This window comes from Capra hircus, chromosome 6 (assembly GCF_001704415.2).
Source record: "Capra hircus breed San Clemente chromosome 6, ASM170441v1, whole genome shotgun sequence".
NCBI lineage: Eukaryota > Metazoa > Chordata > Mammalia > Artiodactyla > Bovidae > Capra > Capra hircus.
Genome location: NC_030813.1, coordinates 11,611,134 through 11,631,769, shown reverse-complemented (window position 1 = coordinate 11,631,769; position 20,636 = coordinate 11,611,134).

Sequence of the window (20,636 nt, the reverse complement as noted above, 5' to 3'; positions counted from 1 at the left end):
TGAACTGAACTGAACTGATTCCCTCTGGTAACCATGAGTTTGTACTCTATATCTATGAGTTTTGTGTGTTTTTTTTGTATTCATTAGTTGTTGGTTTTTTTTGTTTTGTTTTGTTTTGTTTTTTAGATTCAACATATAAGGGATAAAATATAGTCTTTGGTATTTCAGTAAGCATAATACCTTCCAGGTGCATATTGTTGTCAATAGCAGAATTTCATTATATTTTATAGCTGAGGGATATTCCATTCTATATAAATACCACACCCATTAAACTGTTAATAGTTTGTGTCTTTCATATCTTTCCTATCTTGACTACTATAAATAATACTGCAATAAATATTGTGGTGCACATATCTTTTCAAATTAGTGTTTTTGTTTTCTCCAGATATATACCCAGCAGTGGTATTGCTAGATCACATGGCAGTCCTGTCTCTAGTTTTTCCCATAGTATTTTCCATAATGGCTGCATCAATTTGACAGGTGTGAGGTAATGGACAGGGAGGCCTGGCATGCTGTGGTCCATGGGGTCACGAAGAGTCGGACACGATTGAGCTACTGAACTGAACTGAACTGAACTGAGGTAATGCCTCATTGTGGTTTTGATTTGCATTTCTCTGATGATTACTGGTATCGAGCATTTTTTCAGTTGCCTGCTGGCTGTCTGTATGTCTTCTTTGGAAAAATGTCTGTTCAGGTTTTTTGCCTATTGTTTAATTGACTTGCATTTTTAAATATTGAGTTGTATGAGCTGTTTATATATTTTGGGTGTTTACTACATACTGGTCATATCATTTGAAAATATTTTCTCCCATTCATAGACTGTCTTTTCATTTTGTTGATTACCTTTGCTGTCCACAAGTTTTTAGTTTAATTAGTTCCCATTTGTTTATTTTTAGTTCTGTTTCCCTTTCCATAGGAGACAGATCCAAAAAGATAAAAATAATGCTACAGTGTAGGTCAAAGGCTGTTTGAGCCTGTTTTCTTCTAGGAATTTTATGTTTTCTGATCTCACATTTAAGTATTCAATTCATTTTGAATTTGTTTTTGTATATGATGTGAGAAAATGTTCTAATTTCATTCTTTTACATGTAGCTGTCCAATTTTCCCAGCCCTACTTACTGAAGACACAATCTTCATTCTATATTCTTGCTATCTGTATTATAAATTAATTGACCATAAGTGCATGGATTTATTTCTGCATTCTCTATTTTTCTCTTCCATTAATTTATGTGTCTGTTTTTGTTCCAGTAAAATACTATTTTGATTACAGAAACTTTGTAGAATAGTCTAAAGTCAGGGAGCTGTGATATCTCCAGCTGTGTCCTTTTTCCCAAGACTGCTCTGGCTATATGGAGTCTTTTGTGATTCCAAATAAATTTTAGAATTGTTTCTTCCAGTTTTGTGGAAAATGTCATGGGTATTTTGATAAGGACTGCATTAAATCTGTAGATTGCTCTGGGTAGTATGGACACTGTAATGTTCTTCCAATCCATGAACTCAGAACACCTTTGTGTCCTCCAGGCACACCAGAGTTCCAGACCACTGCCAATCTGCTGCTTCCAAGAGTACCAGCAGTAGCTACCAAGACCCATTCAGACATAGTGCTGCACCTGGGCTGATTATGTTCCCCACAACTGCACACTCTCCTCATCAGTGGCAGCTTTCATCCAAGTCTGTGGTCGTGCTGTAGATCAATTGTTACCAGAGCACGTGGCCTGGGTTGGGGCAGAAGTAGGGGCAGTTGGAGGAAACCATCTGGTTTCTCAGGCAGTCTCAATCTTCTTCCTCTCCTTTGTTTTGAGAACAAGCAAGGCTGTGTGTGCCATTTTCATGAGTGAAGTTCACATTTCTCATAGCCCCCCTGCCAGTCACACTGATCTTCAAACCAGCCAAGGGGACTTATCCTTCCAGTGTCCAAACTGAGGGCTGAGGTGCCCAATATGTGGCTTGAGCCACTCACTCTCCAGGGAGGATTCTAAGTCTGTGTTACAGGTCCTGAACCGATTGTTTCTCTTTCCTTCCTGGCCAGCTGAATGTGGATCTTTCTTACAGTCTTCGTTGTATAATAGTCTTCCTTCCAGTCTCCAGTTTGTTTTCAAAGAGAACTGCTCCACTTTGTATATGCATTTTTGATGTGTTCCTGGGGGTAGGTGAGCAGACCTCCCTCCTACTCAACCATTTTGATCTCCCTAGTTATCTCCTTAAATAATGACTGTTGTCTTACAATATGACATTTGAGCAGATTAGTCATTGTCACAAAAAGTTTTCCAGACACAAAAAAAGCCAGAATGAATGTACAAATTTTAGTCAGCTTGAAAGAGTTTGTAATCAGGAGAGAAAGAACAGAAAAGTATGACTTTATTCATGGGAGAAATAAACAGCTTTTCAAATGTAAATGACAAGATTTATTAAAATAGCTCCTTCAGATTTTACATACAGTTTACAACTGGAACTTAAAGCAAACATTTTAATTATCCAGTGTAACTATTTCTTTGAAATATATGTTCTTGTGCATTATTGGATTCAAAGAGGTTCATTTTTAGCCACATATAATTTTGTTATCAGTGCAAAGAAATGGAGGAAAACAATAGAATGGGAAAGACTAGAGATTTCTTCAAGAAAACTAGAGATAGTAAGAGAATATTTCATGCAAAGATGGGCTCAATAAAGGACAAAAATGATATGGACCTGACAGAAGCAGAAGATAATAAGAAGAGGTGGCAAGAATACACAGAAGAACTGTACAAAAAAGATCTTCACAACTGTATAACCACGATTGTGTGATCACTCACCTAGGGCCAGATCCTGGAATGTGAAGTCAAGTGGGCCTTATGAAGCATCACTATGAACAAAGTTAGTGGAGGTGACGGAATTCCAGTTGAGCTATTTCACATCCTAATAGATGATGCTGTGAAAGGGCTGCACTCAATATGCCAGAAAATTGGGGAAAACTCAGCAGTGTCCACAGGACTGGAAAAGGTCAGTTTTCATTCCAATGACAAAGAAAGGCAATGCCAAAGAATGCTCAAACTACCACACAATTGCACTCATCTCACATGCTAGTAAAGTAATGCTCAAAATTCTCCAAGCCAGGCTTCAACAATATGTGAACCGTGAACTTCCAGATGTTCAAGCTGGTTTTAGAAAAGACAGAAGAACCAGACATCAAATTGCCGACAACTGCTGGATCATGGAAAAAGCAAGAGAGTTCCAGAAAAACATCTATTTCTGCTTTATTGACTATGTCAAAGCCTTTGACTGTGTGGATCACAGTAAACTGTGGAAAATTCTGAAAGAGATGGGAATACCAGACCACCTGACCTGCCTCTTGAGAAATCTGTATGCAGGTCAGGCAGCAACAGTTAGAACTGGACATGGAACAACAGACTGGTTCCAAATAGGAAAAGGAGTACGTCAAGGCTGTGGGCTAAAAGAAGTAAAGCTGGACTCAAGATTGCCAGGAGAAATATCAATAACCTCAGATATGCAGATGACACCACCTTTATGGCAGAAAGTGAAGAAGAACTAAAGAGCCTCTTGATGAAAGTGAAAGAGAAGAGTAAAAAAGTTGGCTTAAAGCTCAACATTCAGAAAACGAAGATCATGGCATCTGGTCCCATCACTTCATGGGGAATAGGTGGGGAAATAGTGGAAACAGTGAGAGACTTTATTTTGGGGGGCTCTAAAATCACTCCAGATGGTGACTGCAGCCAAGAAATTGAAATACACTTACTCCTTGGAAGAAAAGTTATGACCAACCTAGACAGCATTTTAAAAAGTAGAGACACATTAATTTGCCAACAAAGGTCCGTCTAGTCAAGGCTATGTTTTTTCTAGTAGTCATGTATGGATGTGAGAGTTGGACTATAAAGAAGGTGAGTGCCGAAGAATTGGTATTTTTGAACTGTGGTGTTGGAGCAGACTTTGAAAGTCCCTTGGACTGCAACAAGATCCAACCAGTCCATCCTAAAGGATATCAGTCCTGAGTGTTCATTGGAAGAACTGATGTTGAAGCTGAAACTCCAATACTTTGGTCACCTGATGCGAAGACCTGACTCATTTGAAAAGACCTTAATACTGGGAAAGATTGAGGGCAGGAAGAGAAGGGGACAACAGAGGATGAGATGGTTGGATGGCATCACTGACTCAATGCACATGAGTTTTGGTTAACTGTGGTAGTTGGTGATGGACAGGGAGGCCTGGTGTGCTGCTGTCCATGGGATTGCAAAGAGTCGGACATGACTGAGTGACTGAACTGAACTGAACTGAAGTTTGTTACTATCACTGCATTTTACTCCCAGTGGCCCCCCAGATTAGGTCCACTATTGGTTTTGATTAAAGATTCAGTTCAGTTCAGTTCATTTCAGTCGCTCAGTTGTGTCCGACTCTGCAACCCCATGAATCGCAGCATGCCGGGCCTCCCTGTCTATCACCAACTCTCAGAGTTCACTCAGACTTGTGTTCATCAAGTCAGTGATGCCATCCAGCCATCTCATCCTCTGTTGTCCCCTTCTCCTGCCACCAATCCCTCCCAGCATCAGAGTCTTTTCCAATGAGTCAACTCTTCGCATGAGGTGGTCAAAGTACTGCAGTTTCAGCTTTAGCATCATTCCTTCCAAAGAAATCCCAGGGCTGATCTCCTTCAGAATGGACTGGTTGAATCTCCTTGCAGTCCAAGGGACTCTCAAGAGTCTTCTCCAAAACCACAGTTCAAAAGCATCAATTCTTCAGCACTCAGCTTTCTTCACAGTCCAACCCTCACATCCATACATGACTACTGGAAAAACCATAGCCTTGATTAGACGGACCTTAGTCGGCAAAGTAATGTCTCTGCTTTTGAATATGCTATCTAGGTTGGTCATAACTATTCTTCCAAGAAGTAAGCGTCTTTTAATTTCATGGCTTCAATCACCAGCTGCAGTGATTGTGAAGCCCCCCAGAATAAAGTCTGACACTGTTTCCACTGTTTCCTCATCTATTTCCCATGAAGTGATGGGACCAGATGCCATGATCTTCATTCTGTATGTTGAACTTTAAGCCAACTTTTTCACTCTCCTCTTTCACTTTCATCAAGAGGCTTTTTAGTTCCTCTTCACTTTCTGCCATAAGGGTGGTGTCATCTGCATATCTGAGGTTATTGATATTTCTTCTGGCAATCTTGATTTCAGCTTGTTCTTCTTCCAGTCCAGCATTTCTCATGATGTACTCTGCATAGAAGTTAAATAAGCAGGGTGACAATACACAGCCTTGACATACTCCTTTTCCTATTTGGAACCAATCTGTTGTTCCCTGTCCAGTTCTAACTGTTGCTTCCTGACCTGCATATAGGTTTCTCAAGAGGCAGGTTAGGTGGTCTGGTATTCCCATCTCTTTCAGAATTTTCCACAGTGTGTTTTGATCCACACAGTCAAAGGGTTTGGCATAGTCAACAAAGCAGAAGTAGATGTTTTTCTGGAACTCTCTTGTTTTTTCCATGATCCAGCGGATGTTGGCAATTTGATCTCTGGTTCCTCTGCCTTTCTAAAACCAGCTTGAACATCTGGAAGTTCATGGTTCACATATTGCTGAAGCCTGGCTTGGGAAATTTTGAGCATACTTTACTAGCACGTGAGATTAGTGCAATTGTGCGGTAGTTTAAGCTTTCTTTGGCATTGCCTTTCTTTGTGATTGGAATGAAAACTGACCTTTTCCAGTCCTGTGGACACTGCTGAGTTTTCCAAATCTGCTGGCATACTGAGTGCAGCACTTTCACAGTATCATCTTTCAGGATGTGAAATAGCTCAACTGGAATTCCATCACCACCACTAGCTTTGTTCGTAGTGATGCTTTCTAATGCCCACTTGACTTTGCATTCCAGGATGTCTGACTCTAGATGAGTGATCACACCATGGTGATTATCTTGGTCATGAAGATCTTTTAATGCAAAATATTAAATACCAAGAAAACATCAAGGTCATGAAGTAAATCCCCCTTTGAGAAATGAAGAAACTAAGTCCTAATTCCACGATGATAAAGAGTTTACATGTTCATATGTCTGCCCAGAATAATTTCTGAGTCTCTTTGAAGCTAAGCTCCATGCATCTAAGTTATGTGAATGGAATGAAAACAGAACTATATTTTGGTAGCCTCTAGAAATCCTCCCAAATGGACAGCTGGAATGTTTCTTTTACCTTTGCCCTCTTCTTAATTTTTTCCTTTTTTGCAGTAGGAACTTGAAGGTCACCCATTTAGGCAAAAAGAATGAAGGTTGTAGCCCAGAAAGAGAAAACAAAGGGAAATAAATTTTGCTTAAACTGGTGCTATTTTTCTTTCACTCACAGATAAACCTAATTCAACTAGCACACAAGAACATTGTCAGGAAATAAACATAAATCTCTTCTCCTTGTACCCTACCACAATCTACATTTTTACAGTCGAGAACACAGACATAAAATAGAGAAATTTTCTGCAAAGACAAACTGTGGGAAGCTCAGCTGGCTCAGTGGTAAAGAATCCACCTGCAATGCAGGAGATACAGGTTCAATCCGTTGGTCAGGAAGATCCCCTGGAGAAGGAAATGGCAACCCACTCCAGCATTCTTGCCTGGGAAATCCCATGGACAGAGGAGCCTGGCGGCTTCCACGGGGCTCCAAAGGAGTCCATGGGGTCACAAAAGAGTCAGACATGACTGAGTGACTAAACAACAACAACAAATACCAGTCAGTAAAATGTGTGCCCTGTGAATAGTTTAGTGAGTTGTGAGAGTAAAAGTAAATAAGAGTATCTATAGCTTTGTACCTGAAGATTTTTTTCATTTTAATTTTTACCAACTTCATGCAGATTCAATTCATGTAAAGTCAATTGAAGATTTTTAAAGTATACAGTTTAATATGGTTTGATATATGTGTACACCAGGGTGGAAACCAGAGTGAGCTGAGTGTGGCACTCATCTCACATGCATTATTTAAGGGAGAACAAAAACCACAGTTATTAAGATAAATATTTTTTGAAAGTTAAAAATCGACATGCTATACGTGTGTGCAATCCACATCCTTTTGTAAATAAAGTTTTATTGGGACCAGAGCTTGGAGTAGAGTGTGGTGAGTGAGATAGGGTCCTATAAATGTGGTCAGATGTTTTCTTCATTTAAAATTTTGATGTTTTGATCATTGTGTTTTAAAAAATAATTTGAATGTTTAAAAATATTGCACTGTATATATTTTTATCTTGATTACTGAGTGTTTACCTTCTCCCTACACCCCCTTCTGACATTTTACCAAGTATTGAGTGCAATCTAAGGAGAATTTACACTGCCTTAAAAGAAGGCTTGTACTGGGAATCATCATAGCCAGCTTTGTTTCTGACTAACCTTAGGGGAAGTTGTTTCCACAACACTGTGCAAAAAGTTTTCCTGGGATTACATGCTATTTATCACTGGAAGAAATTGTTTTGTAGTAAGATGTGTCAGAAAATGATTTCACTGTTAAATTGATATTTATTAGAAGAACTTAGGCAGGAAATAGACTGGAATTTGTACCAAACCACATGTAGCCAAAGCATTAATTAGAATTGCATTTTGGAGTTTTAGAAAGTATTAATTTTAAAATGTGCTTGCATAACCAGCATAAAACCAAGCTATGTAAGGCAAGAACAATGTAATCAGGAAATATCTGACTTAAGCTATATATGTAAATAGTTATGAATATATATTAAAGTTGCACAGATTTAGAGGTACTCCCTGACTCAGAATCATGAAGAATCATGTTTCCAAAATTCTTGGGCTGTTACTCATTTTCAAAAAGGTGTATGCAAAAAATAAGAAATGTTAAGTTTGAATTATACTTTTATAATAAATACTATATTTACTTTAAACATCATCACCTTGAGTGTTAAATATTGGTTCAAAGAAGCTTAGCACTATGGGGATTTCTGTTTCTGGAATAAATAAGAATGTGTTGAGAAGACTATAAAGATGAGAATAGATTCCTTTAATGTCTTATTTCCTTGAATAAAACACATCTTTGTAACTTTGGATCTGTAACCTGTGTATTGAACTCTTTATTCATTTGTTCATGTATTTAATTTATTCACTAGTGTTGTTTAAGAATGAATTTGAGTAATAGTGGGGCAGATAGTCAGGGATGTCAGTTCCAGGATTTTGCCACTGATTTGGTCTTGTTTCACTCTTTCCTTCTCTTTTTCCCTACCTCTCCCCCTTTCCGTTTGTATTATTTGGTAGAGGAAAGCATTCAAAACTGAGAACAGAAAATAGGACAGAGGAACTATGTTGTCTCGATGTTGGCTGTCATCTCATTTACTTTTCCAAGAGTTAGTCTCCTGCCAGTAGTCATCACTGAACCTGTATCAGTAGTAAGTATGTCACATGTAATTTGCTGTTATTCTACCTGCTAACTAATGAAAAGTGGAAACAAATACTGTCCTACCAGCCAGAATGAATCATCACTCACTGGCAGGTGGAGTCGATTGCTTGCCCAGTTCTATGCATGCTCTGAAGATAACTACCCCCAAGGGATCATATTCTCTCAGCTGCAGTTTAGTGACCCAATAGTCAGAGGGTGGAGAGGTACCTGGAACAACACAATTGTCTTGCACTGAAATAAGCCTTCTCCATTGAACTTAGATGTTTAAAAAAAAAAAAAGAAAAGATATTCTTTCCTTGACCACCCCCACCCTTACCCTCCACACACACACACTAAACTGAACTGAAGTGTGGTTGCCGTGAAGCATTGTCCTGGAAGCATTTCTTATCTTTTGGCTACCAATTTTTGATTCATTGCTTACCTGATCATGTTGCATATATTAACATTTACCTGCATCTTCCTTAGAGTTATTTGCATTTCTAGACAAAGGCTCTATCCAAGGTGTCCTCATTCTCTGAAGACGGGAATGAGTACACATGAGTTCTCATTAGAATTTTGGTGAGTACTAGAGAACTCCTGGATCTTTAGAAAGGTAATGACCCTGAAAAGGTAAGACAATATGACTACTTCCAGAAATGTCCCTCATTGTAGCCAGAGAATATTTGACATTTTGGAAGAGAGAGGCATAATAACTGTCGATAATGGAAATCAAGTTAACATAGAAAATCAGTAATCTATGATTACACAAACAATAGTGAGATGATATAATGGAAAAGAAAACCACACTTTGTATGCGTGCTAAGTCGCTTCAGTCATGTCCAACTCTTTGCGACCCTATGGACGGTAGCGCCAGGCTCCTCTGTCCATGGGATTCTCCAGGTCAGAATACTGGAATGGGATGTCTTTTCCTTCTCTAAGGGATCCTCCCGAACTAGGAATTAAACCTGAATCTCTTATATCTCCTGCATTGGCAGGCAGGGTCTTTACCACTAGTGCCACCATAATATGAAATAAATTACTTTTGAATAAACTTAAGAAATATGCAAAACCCACAAGAGGAAAACTTTAAAACACTCATGAAAACCACAAAAGTAAGGTTCATCAAGTGAAGACATCTGTTTTACCATTATAAAGTTGTCATGCAAAATTTTACCTTCTTAGATAATATATGAATTTAATGTAATTGTATTTAAAATACCACTAAGTTATTTTTTTCTGGCTTAGACAACTTGACTCTAAAGTTTGTATTGAATAATAAAGATACAATATTTGCTTTTAAAAATTTTGAAGCAGAAGATTAATTGCAAGTGGCTGGTTTAATAGTTATTAAAATATTCTCCAAAGCTTCTGTACTTACAGTGTGTCAGAAATAGCCCCACATCCACATGGAAATTTAGTACATGATAAATGCAGAATGTTTAGGCAATCACAAAAAGGTAGAATTTTATTTTTCTGGCTGCCCTGCAAGGCATGTGGGATCTTAGTTCCCCAAACTCCTGCTCCTGTAGTGGAAGCACAGACTCTGACCACTGGATCACCAGGGAAGTCCCAGAAAAATGTAAAATTTTAATAAAAGATGTTGGAACAAACAATAGTGGGGAAAAAATTAAACTTGAAATCATAGTTCAAAAAATTAAACATTAAGATAAACTGCAAAAGAACTAGAAAACAACATGCAAATTACTTTATATTCTGGAGATAGGGGATGTCTTTCTAACTATTATCCAACCTCAGAATCAGAAAAAAGAAAGTGGGGTAAATTCAATTACCTTTAAAATACACTTCTGCAGGCCTCTCCAAACTCCAAACGAAAGCTACACCAAATAAATTCTGAAGACAAAAAATAAACTGGGAGGAAATAAGTGCAATATATATCATAGAAAAAGAACTAATAATGTTAGCAAATAAGGTTTTTAAAAATTGATGCTAAAAAGGCTAAATAGAAACATTGGAAAAGGGAGCATAAAACTCAAAGAGATAGTCTACAGAAATTCTGTACAAAAGAATATGTATAAATAAATATCCAGAAGTAAAGAGAGGACCTAAAATATATTTAAAGAAAGTTTTTTCTGGATTTAATAGAAATTATCAAGCCACAGATGCAAGAAACACAATATAGCTCAGGTAGGATAAACACCAAGAAAACCACACTAAAGTCCATCATGCAAAATTCTGAAAACTAGTGACAAGTAGACAATATAAAAGCAATCAGAGTGTGGAGTGGGGCAAGGAGCATATTACACATTGCTATGGCCTGAGTATGTCCTCTTCAAATTCATATTATAGTTCTAACCTCCAGTGCCTTAAAATGTGATTGTATAAGAAGTTAGGGCATTTAAGGGAGTAATTAAAGTTAAATGAGGTCAAACTGATGGGCCCTAATGCAATTTGGTTGGTGTCTTTACAAAGAGGAAACTTGGACACACAAACAGACATCAGGAATGGGAATACACAGAGGAAAGACCAGGCAAGGACACGGTGGTTATCTGCAAACCAAGAAAGAGTCCTGAGAAGGAATCAACCTGCCTACACATTGATTGTGGATGTCTAATTGCCAGAACTGTGAAAAATAAATTACTTGTATTTAAGTGATCCAGTCTGTGGTATTTTGTTATGGCCACTCTAGCAAAATAATATAGGCATGAACAGAGAAATAAAGAATGACCCCAGATCAGCTCTAAATATCTATTAACATAGAAAGGCACATCTCCTATGTTGCTACTAATGTAGAGCATTCTAAGAGCATGGAAAGAGATGGAGATATGTCATTGGTGCATCTCGGGTACTGTATTAAAGATCTTATAATCTTGTAACTCTTGTTCAGCACCTGCCAAAGTATGATCCTAAAAACTGAATTCTATAGAATGTGACAAACTTTTCTCTTGAAAATAGGAGCTTTGGAAAATACTGTGATTACTATAAACCACAGTGGATTGTTACTTCCATTGTTTTTATTTATTTTTATTGAAATATGGTCGATGTACCATATTATGTTAGTATCAGGTGTACTATATAATGATTTGACATTTGCATACATTATGAGATGATCACCATGATAAGTCTAGTAACCATCTGTCCCCATACAAAGTTATTATGATATTATTGAACACATTTTCTTAGGCTATATATTACATCCTCATTGTTTATTTATTTTATACCTGGAGGTTTATGCCCATTAATCCCCTTCACCTATTTCCCCCACCCCTACTGCCCTCCCCCTACCTGTGGCAACTACTCATTTGTTCTCTGTACCTATGAGTCTGTTTTTGTTTTGGGTAAACCAAATACTTTTCTTGTTTCAGGAAAAATGTATCTACCAAACACCATAAGTAATGTGCAATGAATTTTCACCAAATTACCTAAAATCAAACAATTGAATTAATCCATTTGGACCTGACATGTTCACTGATAATATCTGAAAAATGCAGGAAGGTTGACCAAAAAGTTAGTTCAGGCCAAAAGTTAGTTCAAACTTTTTGGCTAACACAATATTTTCCTCCAAAACATGTTTGAATTACACTGATCTAATCAAAGGATAGAGTTACACATTTCATGTTTAAGCAAATTAATCATTTGAAATGTCAGTAATTTTTAAAGTTATTTTTTATTGAAGCATAATTGCCTTACAGAATTTTGTTGTTTTCTGTCAAACCTCAACATGAATCAGCCATGGGGATACATAAACCCCCTCCCCTTTGAACCTGCCTCCCATCTCCCTCCCCATCCCATCCCTCCAGGTTGATACAGAGCCTCTGTTTGAGTTTCCAGAGCCATACAGTAAATTCCCGTTGGCTATCTATTTTACATATGGTAATGGAAGTTTCTATGTTACTCTCTCCACATATCTCACCCTCACTTCCCCTCTCCCCATGTCCATAAGTCTATTCTCTATGTCTGTTTCTCCATTGTTGGCCTTTAAGTAAATTCTTCAGTATCATTTTTCTAGATTCCATATATATGTGTTAGAATACGATATTGATCTTTCATTTTCTGAATAATAGGTTCTAGGTTCATCCACCTCATTATAACTGACTTAAATGCATTCATTTTTACGGCTGAGTAATATTCCATTGTGTATATGTACCACAAATTCTTTATCCATTCAGCTGTTGAGGGACATCTAGTTTGCTTCCATATTCTAGCTATTGTAAATAGTACTGCAATGAAAAGTGGGATACATGTGTCTTTTTCAATTTTGGTTTTCTCAGGGTATATGCCTAGAAGTGGGATTGCTGGGTCATATGGTGGTTTAATGCCTAGTTTTTTAAGAAATCTCCATACCATCTTCCATACTGGCTGTATCAATTTACATTCCCAAGTAGTAGTGCAAGAGCACTCCCTTTTCTCCACACCCTCTCTAGCATTTATTCTTTGTAGAGTTTGTGATGATAGCCATTCTGACTGGTGTGAAGTGATATCTCATTGTAGTTTTGATTTGTATTTCTCAAATAATGAGTGTTGTTGAGAATCTTTTCATGAGTTTGTTAGCCATCTGTGTATCTTCTTTGGAGAAATGTCTGTTTAGGTCTTTTTCCCACTTTTTGATTGGGGTGATTGTTTTTCTGATATTGAGTTGTATGAGCTGCTTGTATATTTGGGAAATTAATCCTTTGTCAGTTGTTTCATTTGCTATTATTTTCTGCCATTCTGGGGGTTGTCTTTTCATCATGTTTAGCTATGCAAAACAAAAGCTTTTAAGTTTAATCAGGTCTCACTTGCTTACTTTTGTTTTTATTTCCATTACTCTAGGAGGTGGCTCATAGAGGATCTTGTTTTGATTTATGTCATCAAGTGTTCTGCCTGTGTTTTCCTCTAAGAGTTTTATAGTTTCTGGTCTTACAGTTAGGTCTTTAATCCATTTAGAGTTTATCTTTGTGTGTGGTGTTATGAAGTGTTCTAATTTCATTATTTTACATGTAGCTGTACAGTTTTCCCAGCACCATTAACTGAAGAGGCTATCTTTACCCCATTGTATATTCTTGCCTCCTTAGTGAAAAATAAGGTACCTATAGGTGCATGGGTTTATTTCTTGGCTTTCTATCTTGTTCCATTGTTCTATATTTCTGTTTTTGTGCCAGGACCATACTGTCTTGATGACTGTAGTTTTGTAGTATAATCTGAAGTCAGGAAGGTTGATTCCTCCCGCTCCATTCTTCTTCCTCAAGACTGCTTTGGCTATTCGGGGTCTTTTGTGTTTCCATATGAATTATGAAATTTTTTGTTCTAGTTCTGTGAAAAATTAGATTCATAATTTGATAGGGATCTCATTGAATCTGCAGATTGCATTTGCTGGTATAGTCATTTTCACAATATTGATTCTTTCTACCCAGGAGCATGGAATAGCTCTCCAGCAATTATGTGATCTTTGATTTCTTTCATCATGGTCTTATTAATTTCTGTATACAGTTCTTTTGTCTCCTTAGGTAAGTTTATTCCTAGATGTTTAATTCTTTTTGTTGCAATGGTGAATGTGATTGATTCCTTAGTTTCTCTTTCTGATTTTTCATTGTTAGTAGATAGAAATGAAAGTGATTTCTGTGTATTGATTTTGTATCCTGCAACTTTGCTAAATTCGTTAATTAGCTCTAGTAATGTTCTGATTTGGGCTTCCCTGGTGGCTCAGAGGGTAAAGCGTCTGCCTGCAATGCAGGAGAACTGGGTTCGATCCCTGGGTCAGGAAGATCCCTTGGAGAAGGATCTTTAGAGTTTTCTATATACAGTATCATGTCATCTGCAAACATTGAGAGCTTTAATTCTTCCTTTCTGATCTGGATTCCTTTTATTTATTTTTCTTCTCTGATTGCTGTAGCTAAGACTCCCAGAACTATGTTGAATAACAGTGGGGAAAGTGGACACCCTTGTCTTGTTCCTGATCTTAAGAGGAATGGTTTCAGTTGTTCACCATTGAGAATAATGTTTGCCGTAGGCTTATCATATATGGCCTTTACTATGTTGAGGTAGGTTCCTTCTAAGCCCATTTTTTTGAAGTGTTTTCATCATAAATGGGAGCTGAATTTTTGTCAAAGGCTTTTTATGCATCTATTGAGATTATCATATGGTTTTTAACCTTTCAATTAGTTAATATGGTGTATCACATTGATTGACTTGTGTGTATTGAAGAATCCTTGCATCCCTGGAATAGACCCAACTTGATCATGGTGTATGAGCTTTTTGATATATTGCTGAATTCTGTTTGCTAAAAATTTTGTTGAGGATTTTTGCATCTATGTTCATCAGTGATATTGGCCTTTAATGTGTGTGTGCGTGTGCATGTGTGTGTGTGTGTGTGTGTGTTGTCTTTGACTGGTTTTGGTATCAGAGTGATGATGGTGGCCTTATAGAATGAGTTTGGAAGTATTCCTTCCTCTGCAATTTTTTTGAAAGAGTTTTAGAAGGATAGGCATTAGCTCTTCTCTAAATGTTTGATAGAATTCTCCTGTGAAGCCATCTGGTGCTGGGCTTTTGTTTTGGGGGAGATTTTTGATCACAGCTTCAATTTCAGTGCTTGTAATTGGGATGTTCATAATTTCTATTTCTTCATGGTTCAGTCTTGGAAGAGTGAAGTTTCTAAGAGTCTGTCCATTTCTTCCAGGTTATCCCTTTTATTGCTATATAGTTGTTCATAATAGTCTCTCATAATCTTTTGTATTTCTGCATTGAGTGTGTTTTGTCTCTGCATTGTCTCCTTTTTCATTTCTAATTTTGTTGATTTGTTTCTTCTCTCTTTTTTTCTTGATCAGTCTGCCTAAACATTTGCTAATTTTGTTTATCTTCTTGAAGAACCAGCTTTTAATTTTATTAATCTTTACTATCGTTTCTTTCATTTCTTTTACATTTATTTCTGCCAAGATCTTTATGATTTCTTTCCTTCTACTAATTTTGTTTTTTTTTTTTTGTTGTTGTTGTTCTTCTTTTTCCAGTTGTTTAAGTGTAAAGTTAGGCTGTCTATTTGATGTTTTTCTTGTTTCTTGAGGTAGGATTATATTGCTATAAACTTCCCTCTTAGAACTGCTTTTGCTGCATCCCACAGGTTTTCAGTTGTCCTGTTTTCATTGTTAGTTGTTTCTAGGAATTTTTTAATTTCCTTTTTGATTTCTTCCATAACATATTGTTTAATCTCCATGTGTTTGTGTTTCTTACAGTTTCATTCTTGTAGTTGATATCTCATTTTGTAGCATTGTGGTCAGAGAAGATACAATTGATTGATATGATTTCAATTTTCTTAAATTTACTGAGGTTTGGTTTGTGACCTAATATGTGGTCTATCCTGGAGACTGTTTCATGTGCACTTGAGAAGAAGGTGTATTCTGCATTTGGATGGAATGTCCTGAAGATATCGATAAGATCCATCTCATCTCATGCATCATATAACACTTGTGTTTCCTTATTAATTTTCTGTTTTGATGGTCTGTGTATTGCTGTGATTGGGGTGCTAAAGTTTACTACTCTTTTGTGTTATTGTCAATATACCTTTTATGTCTGTTAGTGTTTGTCTTATGTATTGAGGTGCTCCTTTGTTTGGTGCATAGATATTTACAATTGTTATGTCTTCCTCTTGGATTGATCCCTTGATCATTATGTAGTGTCCTTCCTTATTTCCTGTAACCTTCCTTATTTTAAGGTCTATTTTGTCTGATATAAGGATTGCCACTCCAGCTTTATTTTGCTTCCCACTTGCATGCAATATATTTTTCCATCCTCTCACTTTCAGTCTATATGTATCTTTAGGTCTGAAGTGGGTTTCTTGAAGACAGTGTATATTTGGGTCTTGTTTTTGTATCCTTTCAGCCAGTCTGCATCTTTTGGTTGGAGCATTTAATCCATTTACATTTAAGGTAATTATGATATATATGTTCCTCTTTCCATTTTCTTAATTGTTTGGGGTTGATTTTGTAGGCCTTTTTTCTTCTTTTGTATTTCTTGACTATACAAGTCCCTTTAACATTTTTTGTAAATCTGCTTTGGTGGTACTGAATTCTCTTACCTCTTGCTTGCCATGAAAATCTTTTCATTTCTCTACCAATTTTGAATGAGATCCTTGCTGGGTATTGTAATCTTGGTTATAGATTTTTCCCTTTCAGTACTTTAAATATATCTTGCCATTTCTTCTGGCCTGCAGAGTTTCTGCTGAAAGATCAGCTGTTAAGTGTATGGGGTTTCCCTTCTATGTTACTTGTTGCTTCTCCCTGGCTGTTTTAATACTCTTTCTTTGTGTTTAGTCTTTTATAGTGATTAGCATGTGTCTTGGTGTGTCTCCTTAGGTCTTGGTGTCTCCTTAGGTTCATCCTGTATGGGACTCTTTGTGCCTCTTGGACTTGATTGACTATTTCCTTTTCCATGTAGGGGAAATTTTCAACTATAATTTCTTCAAAATTTTTCTCATACCCTTTCTTGTTATCTTATATTTCTTCTGGGTCCCCTATAATTCAAATGTTGGTGCATTTTATTTTGTCCCAGAGGTCTCTGAGAGTCTCCTCACTTCTTTACATTCTTTTTACTTTATTGTGCTCTTCAAAAGTTATTTCCATCATTTTATCTTCTAGCTCACTGATTCCTTTATCTGCTTCAGATGTTCTGCTACTGATTCCTTCTAGAGTATTTTTTATTTCAGTAATTATGTTGTTTGTCTCTGTATGTTTATTCTTTAATTCTTTTAGGTCTTTGCCAATTGATTCCTGCATTTTCTCCATTTTGTTTTCAAGGTTTTTGATCATCTCTACTATCATTATTCTTAATTCTTTTCCAGGAAGTCTGCCTATTTCCTCTTCATTTATTTGGACTTCTATGTTTCTAGTTTGTCCCTCATTTGTGTGGTATTTCTCTGTCTTTTCATTAATTTTTAACTTATTATGTCCTTTTCCCAGGCTTCAAGGAAATTTGAATTCTTTCCTTGAAGAAAGTTGAATTTTTTCTTCTTTTTGGTTTCTGCCCTCCTAAAGTTGGTCCAGTGATTTGTGTAAGCATCTTATCAGGTGAGATTTATACTGAGTTTTTGTTTGTTTGTTTTTCCTCTGACGGGCAAGGCTGAGTGAAGTGGTAATCCTGTCTGCTGGTGATTGAGTTTGTATTTTTGTTTTGTTTGTTGTTTAGATGAGGCTTCCTGAACAGGGTACTACTGGTGGTTGGGTGATGCTGGGTCTTATGTTCAAGTGGTTTCCTTTGGGTGAGTTCTCACTATTTGATACTCCCCGGGATTATTTCTCTGGTAGTTTAGGGTCCTGGAGTCAGTGCTCCCACTCCAAAGGCTTGATCTCTGGTCAGGAATGAAGATTCCACAAGTGGTTTGTTATGGCATTAAGTGAGATTAAAACAAACATCCAAAAATGAGAAACCAAAGATGAACCCCAGACAAATGGCAGTTACAAAATCAGGCAAATAATAATTAAAATAATGGAATACACACATATACATCTATACCCATGAGCAAAGTCAAAATGGTTCAACAAAAATAAAGTATAGCAGACTGACCCAGTGAACAACGGAAATCAAAAATTATGTTTACCAGTTAAGAACAAAACTAACTAAACCACAAACTGGAAGGCAAAACTAAAGCAAGATGCCAAGTGGGAAGTAAAGCCATGAAAACAAAGCTAGCAAATATGTTGAGAGGAAAGAAAAGAAAAAGATAGGTATGCAGATTTTAATAGAGGTAAACGAAGATTTATATAGATTGAAGATTAACTGCAAGGGGAGAATAGCAGTAAGAAAGGCAAACAAAGTAACAAATGTACAAAACAATATTAGCTTAAAAAATTAAAAAATATAAAAAATATTTAAAAAAATGGAGGAAGAAAGAAAAAAGGAAATCTCCACAGAACTGCAAAAGCCCGACATAGAGATAGAGGCTTATAACAACAATAAAAAGTGTGACTGAATGTACACATAGACATATACTCCCATAAGCAAAATTAAAACAGTCCAGCAAAAAATAAAGTACAATTGTTTGACTCAGCAAACAAAGGAAACCAAAAATTATATCTACCAGAGCAAAACTAACTAAAGCATAAACTGGAAAACAAATCTAAAGCAAAGTACCACTTGGGGAATAAAGCAATGAAAATAAAACTAACAGATGTGTTGAGAGGGAAGGAGAGAAAGAAAAGAAAGAAATACATATGTAAAGTTAGATAGAAATAGATAAAAAAGATTTGTATATGTAAAAGATTAACTGCAAGGGGAAAAGAACAGTAGGAAAAGCAAGCCAAGGAATAAATGTAGAAAAAATAATAATAGGTTCAAAAAGTTAAAAAAAAAAAAGAGAGAGAGAAAAGAAATAAGCAAAAAAAGGAAATCTTCACAGAACTTCAAAAGCCCAATGTAGAGGCAAAGGGTTATAACAACAATAAAAAATGTGACTGAGAAAAAAAAAAAAAGCTCAAAAGCTTAATTGGATTTCAGTGTGCCAATAAAATTGACAAGTACAACTGGGGGAGGTGGAGGGGAGGAATGAAAAAGAAAAAAATCCAGAAGAATCTATGCTGCTGCTGCTGCTGCTGCTGCGTCGTGGCAGTCGTGTCTGACTCTGCTATAGAACAAGTCAAAACACAAGAATAATAAACATTTTTCTTGATCACTAATGACAGATTCCTTTCCCTCACTGGGAATCACATTCCACCTTACCTCTCTAGGAGGCCCTCCGACCCTGTGCTGATCTCTGGACCTGCTGTGGGGGCAGCTCAGATTCTAATCTGGTCCGACACCTCTGTGCTCTTGACTCCAATATGTACAGCTATCAGAACTAGTGTGTTTTCTTTTGTGGGAGCGCTCAATGACCTATTATATATTCCAGAGACACAGAGTCTGCCTAGTTGATCATGTGGATTCAATATGCAGCTTTATGGTGGATGGTAAGGTTTTGGTTCTTCTTCCTTAGCCACACTGCCCCTGGGTTTCAATTGTGGTCTTATTTCCACCTCTGCATGTGGGTCGTTGACTGGGGTTTGCTCCTGAGGCTGCTGTGGAGGGCTTGGGATTTCCTTTGTGAGGGCCAGGTGTGGAGGTGGTGCAGATTTGGGTTGAAGGGGTTCTAGCAGCACCAGGTACTCAGGGGAGTTGGCGGCTAAGGCAGCAAGAAATATAGTGCTCTACAAAGGTATGGCAGCCAGTACTGGCCAATGCACTCCAGTATTCTTTCTTGGAGAATGTCCCTCCCTGACAGAGAAGCCTGGCAGACAACAGTCTTCTATTCAGCTCAGTTGCTCAGTCGTGTCCGACTCTTTGCGACCCCATGAATTACAGCACGCCAGGCCTCTGTCCATCACCAACTCCCGGAGTTCACTCAGATTCACATTGATCAAGTCAGTGATGCCATCCAGCCATCTCATACTCTGTCGTCCCCTTCTCCTTCTGCATCGTCCCCCAGTCGCTCCCAGCATCAGAGTCCATTCCGATGAGTCAACTCTTTGCATGAGGTGGTCAAAGTACTGGAGTTTCAGCTTTAGCATCATTCCTTCCAAAGAAATCCCAGGGCTGATCTCCTTCAGAATGGATTGGTTGCATCTCATTGCAGTGCAAGGGACTCTAAAGAGTCTTCTCCAACACCACAGTTCAAAAGCATCAATTCTTTGGCACTCAGCCTTCTTCACAGTCCAACTCTCACATCCATACATGACTGCTGGAAAAACTATAGCCTTGATTAGACGGACCTTAGTCGGTGAAGCAATGTCTCTGCTTTTCAATATGCTATCTAGGTTGGTCATAGCTTTTCTTCCAAGGAGTAAGCATCTTTTAATTTCATGGCTGCAATCACCATCTGCAGTGATTTTGGAGCCCCCCAAAATAAAGTCTGACACTGTTTCCACTGTTTCTCCATCTATTTCCCATGAAGTGATGGGGCCAGATGCCATGATCTTCATTTTCTGAATGTTGAGCTTTAAGCCAACTTTTTCACTCTCCACTTTCACTTTCATCAAGAGGCTTTTTAGTTCCTCTTCACTTTCTGCCATAAGGGCGGTGTCATCTGCATATCTGAGGTTATTGATATTTCTCCCGGCAATCTTGATTCCAGCTTGTGCTTCTTCCAATCCAGCGTTTCTCGTGATGTACTCTGCATATAAGTTAAATAAGCAGGGTGACAATATACAGCCTTGATGTACTCCTTTTCCTATTTGGAACCAGTCTGTTGTTCCATGTCCAGTTCTAACTGTTGCTTCCTGGCCTGCATATAGATTTCTCAAGAGGCAGGTCAGGTGGTCTGACCCATCTCTCTCAGAATTTTCCACAGTTGATTGTGATTCACACAGTCAAAGGCTTTGGCATAGTCAATAAAGCAGAAAT